The sequence below is a fragment of the Prosopis cineraria genome, unplaced genomic scaffold (assembly GCF_029017545.1).
Source record: "Prosopis cineraria cultivar Desert tree isolate PC_DT_omini unplaced genomic scaffold, ASM2901754v1 PC1424, whole genome shotgun sequence".
Taxonomy (NCBI): Eukaryota; Viridiplantae; Streptophyta; class Magnoliopsida; order Fabales; family Fabaceae; genus Prosopis; species Prosopis cineraria.
Window position 1 is genome coordinate 1 of NW_026556749.1, and position 12248 is coordinate 12248.

At 27.2% G+C, this 12248-nt stretch overlaps 1 long non-coding RNA gene across 1 annotated transcript; it reads right to left on the reverse strand.

Annotated features, from left to right (window-relative positions):
* Positions 1 to 9251: 9251 nt before the first annotated feature.
* On the reverse strand, positions 9252 to 10749 carry LOC129300092 (uncharacterized). The gene is made up of 2 exons (XR_008590708.1): positions 9628 to 10749; positions 9252 to 9495 (listed from the first exon to the last, which is right to left on the reverse strand). It is a non-coding gene; the product is annotated as an uncharacterized LOC129300092 (long non-coding RNA).
* Between the last annotated feature and the right edge of the window lie 1499 nt (positions 10750 to 12248).

Sequence of the window (12248 nt, forward strand, 5' to 3'; positions counted from 1 at the left end):
TTTTGTTTCCTTAAATTTTGCTGTGAGACTGTTATTAGCTCAAGGAGAATAGATAACTCGAGATTTTTTCATATGTGTGCAAGCTTTGTATTTGATGACAAATGCAAATAATTGAAAATTTAATTATAGAAATTTATATTTTAATTGAATCTTGTCAAGCATACTGGTATCTTATTTAGATATTATTGATAGAGTTTCTTTTTTAAGCATGCTGTAAATAAATTAAATAATGTTTTGTTTATAAAAATTATATGTCATTGAGAGTAGTTTATTTCTTCAAGTGTGCTTATAAATTAAGTTGATTGAATGAGATATCGTTCTTTTCTTTCCAAACATGCTTGTATGCGATATAAATATTATATATGTGCAATATGCATTGGAGAATGGTTGATGAAGGGATAATGATGTTGATGTATATGAGTTAGTGGCCACATGGTTTGCCTCCACTTCATGCATAGGGTTGGCTCTTTTTAGCCCTATTCCTTAATACTTACCTGGCCATGTTTGTAAAGGAGGAACGTAGGATAGTAAGACCTCCTAGTTAGGTTCTTTAAGTAAGAGCGCTATAGTCTGGACTTGGGCCTTTGACCTTTGGCTAGGTACATCTTGAGTATCAGAGGAGCTTTGGCCAGTCCAATGTGTAGGCCAGACCGTATCTAAGCCTATGGTTTTAATCGGTGAGATAAGGTTGGATGGAGTGATAAGGGACACATTAGTATTGCATATTCGCAAGTTGCATTTAATGGTTTATAATTATGTCCTATGAATTCTTATGCTCATGAATGAATGATTCTCATAGACTTACCTGTATGTTTGTGTCTTTGTAGTTTGCATATGTATGGTTAAATTCTAGGTTACTAAGCCGTTAGTGCTCACCCTCTCTTTAACAATTTTAGTTAAGTTTAGCGGAGCAAAAGGAAAGTGTCTGAAAGCTTGGGGCTTAGCTTGAGTAAGCTTTAAGTCCCATTTTAGTTTATAGAATAATTATTTGCGAGTATTAGGACTCATTTGTCATTTTAGTTGAATTTTGAAATTGTTTATTATTTATTGATGACTAGAACGCGTATTGTTAATTGAGACCTAAGGTCAAAAAATGCTTAATGGATCTAGTTAAAGCAAATATTTTAATATAAAATTCTAAGTGTTGAGACATTTATTGAAATAAATATTTGAGTATTTATAGTGCGATGTGACACGCATGTCTGCAGGTTTTAGTAAACTTAAACTTTTGTTAAACGAAATAAATATTTTTTTTGGTTTTTTCTATCTACCATGTTTGACTCTTTTCTATCACAGTAGGGTTGTATTTATGATTTTAAATAGTAAGTGCAAACTTTTATAATCTTTGAAGCCTTTTTAACTAGTTTAATCATTTTTACCAAGGCTATAGATTTTAAATATCTTTTTAGTAGATGAAATTTTTGTAACCATAATAGTTTTCTAAAACATTGATTAACTCTTTTCTACCATGATCATTTTTTTAAAATAAATTTAAGAATTGGCTTTAAACTATTATATCGTGGTAATTTTTTTATTAGTTAATCTTTGTATTATTATAGTATTTGGTTAAGTTTTTAGTTAGTAAAGTTAGGGTGTTACAATGCTAGTGGCTCATCGCTCGACTTTGCTTATCATTGTCCGATTCTAGGTAAGCTTTTGCTCGTCGCTTGATTTTGTACAATTTTTATCCAAATCTACTCGTCACTCTCTTCATCATCATCAATTTTGCTCATCATTATCCATTTCTAGGTCAGCTTTTGCTTGTTGCTCAATTCTATTTGATTTCGATCTAGATCTGCTCGTCATTGCCTTCATTATCTGCTTCTATTCGTCATCGTTGATTACACATGAGCAAGGTGGAGAAGAGAGGGTGGACAAGCATTTCCATCCTCAAAAATCAATCTCAGGATTGATTTTGCAATACCAAGGGTGGTAGTATTGGTAATCCCATATAAGATAAGATTGGTATTAGAACTAAAATTTCATTCTAACAAACCAAACATAAAAAGTTTGGGATTACTCCATCCCAATGCCAATCCCTTCCCTCCAGTCCCACATACTAAACAGGGCCTAAGGCCTCAAGCCTTGAGCTTTTTAAAAAATGGTTGATTTTTTGTAGCCTAGCCCATATTTGAAGGGCTGAGGGCCAAGTCTAACAATTTTTATACTTAATTTTATATGTATAATGTATATAAACATTCCTAATATTTAGCATTATTAGTCCTAATGCCCTCATAAAATATAGGATTAAGGTGCATTTCTATTCTTGAACTTTTTTAGGAGCATTATGTAACATCCTGATTTTAATCTCTTGATTTACTAAGCTTAATTAGAATAATTGAGTAAATTGTAGTGGTGTGTGGCCAGGGAGGTCTAATAATCATATTTGACTGTGTTTCAACCCTAATTATGGGTCCAGTATCAAGTCGGGCCACCCAAGCATCGAAAGAGAAGAAAAAGAAGAGTTAGTGTTGTGTGCCACACGCTGTGGCATGGAGTACATTTGCTACGGCTCACAGACACTTCAAATGCGAGAATAGAGACCTCTCTGTTCCATACACAGTGGCACATGGTCATTTTCTACAATTTATCAGTCACAAATTGTGACAGAAAATAGAGAGAAAGAAGGAAAGAATGTGAACTAACGATCAAGCTTTACTAGGGTTTACTCTTGGATGATATTGGGAGTGTTTTGAAAGCTACAAATATCCAAGGTAAGTATCATACTATTAATCTCCCCATCTCTTCTAAATTTATGAGTTTATGTTTAGGGTTTAATAGTGGAAAGATGATTTTTAGTCCATATAAGTTATAAGTCCAAACTCATTGACTTAAATGGAGTTAATGAGAGTTGTTTAGAGTATTTAAACCTAATATTAATGATTTCAGTGGTTATTGGATAATGAGTTCTATTAATGTCCAAAAATGGACATTAAATCTGCCATTATCATGGTTGTTGGAGTATTAATGGCAACATAGGTATTCAATGAAGCTATATGATATTAAGATAGTTAATAAACCTAATATGTAGGCCCAAGTGTAAGCAATGTGGGTATTGGGTGAGTTAGAAGTGAAATGTGAGTTGAGAGTTATGTGTGATCGACATCGTTGATGAAATTCAACTTGATAAATTGTAGATTAAGATTAAGCTTGTTTTAATTTTTTTTAAAAAATAAAAACTTAATAAAATAAATAAATACAAATATCTTAATCAAGTTTTAAAATGACAACAAAAATTTTCAATTCATATCAATCTCATCAAATTTGATAAATATAAAAACTTGTGTATCATAGATATAACATTAATCAAAACTAAAAAAATAGACCTTACAAAGTAGTCATGTCTAAAAATCTTGTCAACATTGTGTTAAAATAAATGGCAAAAGAACCAATTTTAATTATTTTATAACATAATGCTTGAAAAATTATTGATCTATTGAAAAATAAAGTTTGGAGAGCCATTGGAGCTCAAGCCCCCTTTTTTAGGGCCTATTAAGATTGGGCCTAGAAGCCCGATTTTTTAAAAAACCACCAAATTGTTAAACTTGATTCTTTATTTAAATAGAACTTCTAAGCACTCCTTATTCCTGACTCTATGTCCAAGTATTTTTTTTTTTATGAAATTTGTATTGAAAAAGTTACTCCAAAGTCCCTTATAAGAATTCTAAATACTGGAAGGTCTCATGGAATTGACAAACTACCTGTAGTCCCAATTTTTTTAAATATATTTTATATTTAATTACTAAAAAATTCTCGTTTTATCTTAAAAAAAAAAATCTGCTTTTGGCTTGCAGAGATTTGGCCGGCCGGCAACTAAAGATGCGGAGCTCAGACACCGGCGAGCAAATTATTGGTCTTGAGTTGAGTGGATTTAAGGGCATTACCTTTTGAGTTCCAAAAAGTATAAGCACCACGTAAGTGAAGCCATTTAATATATATGTGCGTAAATAAAACTTTTTTTATAACGCGCGCGCGCGCGCCTCAGGAGAGAAGGTTGGTGAAATGAAATTTAGTAATAACTACTATATAAGCTCATAAGGTACTTATTATTTATGATGGGTGACTTGATAAAAAGAATATGCTCATTTAACAGTTGATAATTTATAAAGAATTTATTATTTATGATGGATGACTTGTTAATAAAGAATATACTTATTTAATAGTCATTGATGTAAAATACTTATTATTCACACAAAATGACTTGTCAATGAAAAATATACTCATTCAGTAGATACTAATGTATAAATAAAGTACTTATTTCACAGAAAATGTATTCATTCAGTAGTCACTTATGTATAAATAAGACACTCCAGTTGCCGACGATTACTTATGAGACCTAATAATATTTAGAATTTCTATAAGAGATCTTGGAGTGATTTTCTCTCGTTTTGTTTTTGATTTTTGATTTTGGATGAAAATGGAATATATTCAACCAAACGTCATGGTGCATGGAAGAGCCCACCTAAGAATGAGGTTACAAACAAAACAAATTAGCAGTCGGAACATATTGCCAGACTCAACCTTCAAAATTGAGTTTGGCTTCGCACTCCCACTCTTTCCTCCTCCTACCTTCTTTCCACCTTCTATTAAATATAGACTTTACAGATTTAATATGAATGACTTAAATTTAATATTTTTTATGTTTATGTTTTATTTTATATTTATTAAAATAAAAATTATAAAAATAATAAAAATTTGCTTTGTAATTTGATAGTCTAAATTTAATGTTGATAATTCAAATTTAATATTAAAAATTTAAACTGACCACCTAAATATATGATGCATATATATTTTGGACAGTACAATCAATTTTTAATATTAAATTTGGATTATTTATCTTAAATATGAACTATTTAAATTTGTGAGTATATTTATTAAAAATTATAAATTTTTTAATTTTTTTATTTTAATAAATGAAAATAAAAATAAAAATAAAAATTTTTTAGTAGGGTCGTGAAGGTGGAATTCGGCGAAGGAGAGAAGCCGAGTCATGAAAATTGTAAATGGGCGTAGCGTGCGATGGACAATGTTTTTTTTTTTTTTTTTTGTTTTACCGCAAACATGCGGCTTCATTGAAGCCAATGGGGCAAATACACCTTTTGAGCTTGAAGAAAATTATAAAAAAAGTTTATATATTTTAATATTTTGTTTTTCTTTACTTAAATATTTTGCATCTTTTAACTCAATTTTAAAAATTTTAGATTCACAAATTTTTAATTATTAATTTTAAAAATGTTGTATCTTATAGCCCAGGGTTCTAGCACTGTCATTGTATATATTGGTATTGGCAGCTGATGATTTTGGTTCACCCCGGGCTCTTTGACTGTTCTTTTTTTAAATTCACCTCCTTTATTTAACTATAAATTAGTAACTCCCGGCAAAAAAATTATAAATTAGGGACTCAGTTTAACTAAAAAAGGTGTATGTTCTCCTATCTTTTGGATTATCCAATAACCCTTCAATAGATGATGGAAAAAAAATAGTATGCACTAAATGAAGAATGTGCATTTGTTTTTTATTTAAAAAATTATGTTAATTGAATCTCAAAAACTCATTAAAATTAAAAGGCTAACATGTATAAAACTCCTTGAGCTTTGAGATAATTGCATATAACTCTCCTCACTTTTAAAAATTTAAAATTAACCCACTAACTTTTAATTTTATTTTATAAAACCCCTTGTTGTTAATTATGTTATTGTTTATGAGGATTAAAATATTCAACTAAAAAATATTATTAAATAAAATATTATATTGTATAACTATTTACAATAAATTTTTTATATTTTTGGATAATTGAGGCATTGATAATAGTCAAAACAAATGTTATTATCACCATATAACATTTTAAATATTTAATTTTGTGTTAGTTTTTTTTTATTTTTTTGTTTTGGTTATCAATGGTGCATAGTTTTTTAGTATTAAAAGATAAATTAATTTAACATGATGATATTTAAAATTTTAAATATTTTAATCATGTGCATTGCATTAATCTAACATGAAAATATAAATAAAATTTATTTTTTAAAACAATAAAATCATGCACCATTGATAACAAAAGATGGATAAAACTAATATACACATAAATATTTATAATTTTATACAATGATAATAATATTTTTTTATTGATGCCTCAACTATTCAGAACATATTAAAAATCTATTATAAATAGTCATACAATATAATATTTTTATTTAATAAATTTTTTTAATTGAATGACATTTTAACCCTCATAAAAAATAGCATACTTAACAATATGGGATTTTAAAAAATAAAATTAAAGATTAAAGGGGTTAATGTTAAACTTTTAAAGGTAAAGAGGGTTATATGTAACTGTCTCAAAATTTATAAAGGTTTTATGTATTTTAGCCAAATTAAAATAAGCTTACACAATACTCCCTCCGGTTTCATTTATAAATCACATTCTAAAAGATCTATTTGGTCACATTTATAAGTCACAATATATTTTTTATATGATATTTGAAAAGTATTTTAAAATTACTTTTCATGAAAGAAAAAAGTAATATAACATTATTTTTTAAATTTATTATATAGGGGCATATTTAAAATTTTATACACTTTTATTTCTTACACTTTTTTTTTTACATTGGTATTAATAAAATTGATAAAAATAACTTATAAAGAAGATTAGGGGAGTAACTTATAAGAATGAGGGTTGAATTGTTGGCAAAAGGGGAAAAAAAGAAAGAAAGAAGGTAAATTTGTTGACTATTGTAATATTGTAAATGTGAGAAAAATTAATCATTTAATTCTTATAGTTTGAATCTAATTGTAACTCGGTATAACTTAGTCCTTAAATTTAATTTGATTGTAAATCAATTCTTAAACTTTGCCTCTTATAATTTAATCTCTAAAATTTTAACTCTTAAATATTAATCCCTGTATTTTAAAAAATAAAATTAAAAACTTAAAATATTTTAAAATTTTAATTTTTATAATATTTATAAAGATTAAAAGAGTTTAATAATTTAAAATATTATTCATAAATTTTAAAAAAATTAATCTTTATAATTTTAATTTTTTAAATATAAGGGTCAATATTTAATATGTTAAAACTTCAAAGACTAAATTGTAAGAGATAAAGTTTAGAGATTAATTTATAATCGAGTTAAATTTTAGGGATTGAGTTATAATGAGTTAAAGTTTAAAAATTAAATTACAATTAAGTCAAAATTGCAAAGATCAAATGATTAAATTGTTTTCAATAGTTTATAGATATTTTTTATATATTCCATTTTAAGTTTTAAGAGGTCTATCTTAACTTGATAATCTTTTAAACCTAATTTACCAAAGCTTTAAGAGAGAACAACAGAGAGGTTTCAAGAGGAGTTAGATGCAAGTGTCAAATTTTATAAATATGTAAGTTTGACTTTTAATTTTGTAATTTTATTATGATAAATTTGTAACTTGTTTAAAATTTTAATATTCAATCATATTAAAATGTAAAAATAAATTATAAATATCTCAATGAAATCATAAAATTATAAAAAAAAATTGTAAGTTTATAAAAGTTAACACTTGAGACTTAATTTAAATTAATTTTTTCTCTTCAAATCTATTTGTCATTCTTCCAAGCTTTAATTTAAAAATTATTTTAAAATAATGCTCTGTATCAAAGAAAGCTTTTACAGTTAACTGCAATAATGTTTACACTTATTTGAAGATGAGAGCAAAACTGCGAGTTCCTAAAATTGAATTGCTCCCCTGCTTTTGGCTTTCTATAAGCCATGGTGCTGGTACCAATACTGTTTTTTTATTTTTTATTTTTCCTTTTACATCTCGCAACATATATTTATGATCGTTTGTTTAAATTTTTTTATGAAAAAATAATAAAACACTTTTTTAAAAAAATTCATTTAATTTTATGATATTCATTTAAATTTTTAAAATCAAAAAAAATAAAAAATATTTATAGTTTTTTTTTTTGCCAACTAGTTACTTTGGTGAACTACTTAGAATGATTTTTAAAATAATATGATGCGATATATTAGAGTGAATGTTGTAAAAATACAGAGATACACAAAATATCATCAAAATTTCAAAATAAATAAACAGCAACTCGTTTGTTTATGAATAGAGATCCAATAAAACTTCATAAAATTTAACAATCACTAAATACTGATCACTTTTTATTATTTTAATTAAATATAAAATAATTTTAACTTTTTGTAAAATCTCCAAATTATCTAAACATTACTTTTTTAATCTTAAAATATGCTATAAACTTATGTCAAAAAATTTAGAACTTTGAGTTATCTTTTGGGAAAATGATAATAAAGTCCCAAAAGATGAATTGATGACAGTTAACTCTCAATAATTTTTTTATAAAATAAATTATAAATATCTACTATTCAAACAGTTATAAATAGGGATTTAAATTTCAAATTAATTATCATATTTAAAATTTAAATGTCATATTTGTAATTAAAATTTTAAATTTGTAACTATTTGAAATAATATTTACAACTAATTTTTGAAAAAAAATTGTTGGAAACTTAACTATCATTAATTTTTTTTTTTGAAATTTAAGTGTGATTCTTTTTCATCTTTTTCTTAGTAAACACAAAGGTCTCGTTTGGTACAATGGAAGAGTGTTTGATGGAATCGAAATTAAAATCGGAATTGAAATTGAAATCAAAATAGAATTGAGTTATAAATGTATGTTTGGTATGAAGATGGAATCTAAATATAATATTAATAAATATATGTATTTAAAATAAATAAAGACCAAAATGCCCTTATAAAAAAAATAAAAAACTCAGCCATCATGATGAAGTGTGTATGTGGGGCACTTATGACAATTTCATATAATTGTGGCAATTACATCATGATGGAGATGAAATTGAATTCTGGATATTTTAACAGAATTGAAATTCATAAATAATTGAATTCATGCATACCAAACTATTGAAAACATGATTCCAATTCTAATTTCATTTCTCTTGGACCCAATTCTAATGTATCAAACATGATCAAAGAGTATATCCTGTCAGCAACATCAATTGTTTCCACTAAGATATGAAGGACAAAGATTTCTCCCAACTAAATTGTGTAGCATACAAGGGCTTAAGTTGTCTTTAACTGGCTTAATATGTTCAACAATATATTTCTCTAGTTGTATTAAATTTATATGATTTTTAAATTTTTTTATCAAAATAAAAAAATTGTTTATCCAAGTATATTATATTATCTAAGCTCATATATTATATATCAAGACTATTTCAATAAAAATGCAAAAATAAACAAAAGTTTTTTTAAAAAAATAAATGTATTCTCAATAAGACTTCAAAAAAATTATTATTATAATTTACTCATTTGATTGATTGAAGAAAATGACCCAAAAAAAATGAAAAGAAAAGAAAGCAAATGTCATCCATTCCTAATTTGAGATGGCATCCATGATCCAAGCTTAATTAGCACGCGCAAGGACTACGTGGTTCTGCTTCTGAAACAGTTTCGGACATCCTCGGAAAATATCTGCAAACATAAGAATGGCCTAAAAAACCAAAAAGAAAGACATATATAAAAGCATAGGATTGTTGTAGTCACGAGGATGACTACTGGTCGAGAGAGAGAGAGAGAGAGAGAGATGAAATTGAATATTCTTACATGTCTTGTTCATGTTCATTTTCCAGCGCAATTTTAGCAACACATGAGAATGCCTCTTCAACATTGTAGTTCTCTTTTGCAGACGTTTGAAAGTAAGGCATGTTTTCCCCTTGAATCACACCATTCCTTCACTTTCTCCTCACAAACCTCCAAAGTTCAAACATATAGGAATCATGTGGTTTAGTTCGTTGTATTCAAGAATAATTTGATCCTAAAGACTTCATATAATTATATTTATAAATTACTTTTAAAATAATTCTTTAAAATTTAAAAAAAACCTTAAAACTTATTAGGCCTTATTTGATATATAGGAGTTTGGCCCTAGAGAAACCAAAGGGGAAGGAATTGGAATCAAGCTTTGAATAATTGATATGCATCACGTAACATCCCGAATTTATAATCATGCATTAATGACTAATTAGGAATGAATCAGTTATTTAATGTGGGATTAGAGTTCTACGTGATGAAGTGTTATATCGACTTATTGGGATGTTATATAAACAGATATGAGTAAAAGAGTAGAATCCCGGAGCAAAGCGTGTAAGCATAGTGAGGATTTCCCTCACTGTGCCACACATCGTGGTTGGTGATAAATGCGCCGTGGTGCATGGAGCAAAAATCAAATTAGTAGAATGTGTCTAGCTCGTGGAAAACAGAAGGGAGAACATAAGAGAAGAGATCAAATGTGGAGAAGTGCAAGGGATCTGCTAGAGCAAGCTAAATCAGGAGCAAGGATTGTGTCTCTGACTCATTACTTATTGAGTAAGTACGTTAACCTCCAAACCTACCCTATTTTTTCTTAATTTTAACTAATGAGAAAGTGAATTCGGGAGTTTTAACAAGTTGATTTTTTACCCAATCGTAATAAAAAGGTTTCTCGGAGTTAAACTAGTGCTTTTTAACTGGTTTAAGTCAAAATGATAAAGTTTTGAAGCTGTAAGCAAGAATTGCCCTAATCTAGAGAGAGAGTAGTGAGAGAAAATTGTTAAAAAATGTTAAAGCTTGGAACAAGGAAAAATTAGTGGTAATGTGTGTAATCGATTGTGACCTGAGGATTTGATAGCAATTAAATGTTCAATTGCAATAATTGGCACTTTTGGTCAATAGAGGAATTGACTCTGAATGCCATTCTGTGTAGATTCTAGTGTGTAATGCATGAATTAAGAGAAAGAAAATTTGAATAGGGTTGAAGTTACATGTAACATCCTGATTTTTTATATAATAAAGAAATTGTGGAATTTAGGTTTTGAGAAAAAAAATGATATAATAGGAATTTATATTTTTGAGGTTATTTAGAAATAATATTATGGTTAGGTATTTAATTATGAATTTAAAAATTTGAGGTTATTTAGAAATAATATTATGTTAGGTATTTAATTATGAATTTAAAAATTTAAATTTAAAACACATAAGAAATATTTAGTTAAGATATAATACATAAATAATTTTTTTTTATGTATGTGTTAAAAAAAAGAGAAGGTAGAAGGAACAAAAAAAAAGGGGGTGGAAGGTTGTTGTTTCTAAGTCCCACATTGGTTAGATGAGGGAAGAGAAGAGGTGCCTTCATGTATAAAAAGGAGGGGGTGTGTGCATTAGGAAGCATGAGAGGCTAAGATGCAATTTAGAGAAAATTGCAACTTTTGGGCCCAAAGGTTTGAATAATTAAATTCAAACCTATAGTTTTTTTAATATAATTTTGGGACTCACAATCCCATTTTTATATTATTTTTCTCTCTTCCTCTCACGTTGCTCGGCGTGTTCTCGCAAGGGGGGATTATTTTCTTTTTCTTCAGGTATGTTCTAACTTTCCTGTTTAGATTAGCATTTAAAAATTTATTTAATTACAAAATTAATTTTATAGTTATTTTCTAAATAATATTAGCTTTCTAGTGATATGATTATTTTGTAGGATAGAGTAAATATTTTGATTAGGATTTTTCTATAGGATAGTTAATCTGATGATATGATGGATTAAAATATAGGTTAAAATTCTTAGGGATATAAAAATATTATAGAATATTTTTTAAGGTTGAAACTCATGTTTAAGAATTTTTGAGTTAAAATCTAGATCTATATGGTTGAATTTATGTGGAATCTGAGACGTAGGGATAAACCTATGATTATTAAATATTTATCTAAGTATGAATAGGTATTTTTGAGGTTATAGAAAGGTGATTTGAGGCTTCAGGATAATTCTAAAAATTTTTAATTTATTTTTGGATGAATTTTTAGAATATAGAAGGATGAAATTGTGATACTAGAAGTGAATTGAGGATAAAAAAAATAGTTCATTAGGGTACGAGAATTTTAGAAAAGAATTTGGAAAGTTAAATGAGGCATAAATCTTAAATTAGTGTTAATATGGACTATAGATCTAAGACTTTCTAACTCTTTAAATTAGAGTTATTTATTTTAATGTAAAATTAATATATAGTATTGTGAAATAATTATGTAGATTATATTGACAAAGATAGTGGTGAAAAAGGAGTTGTGAAGGGGAACTTGTTATTCAAGACACAAGGTAACCATTATTAATGTGTTGTGATGAGTGTGTTTGTGAATGGTTATGTGTTGTTTTGTTGTTTGGAAAAATTATGAATTATTGAAAATAAATACTGTAT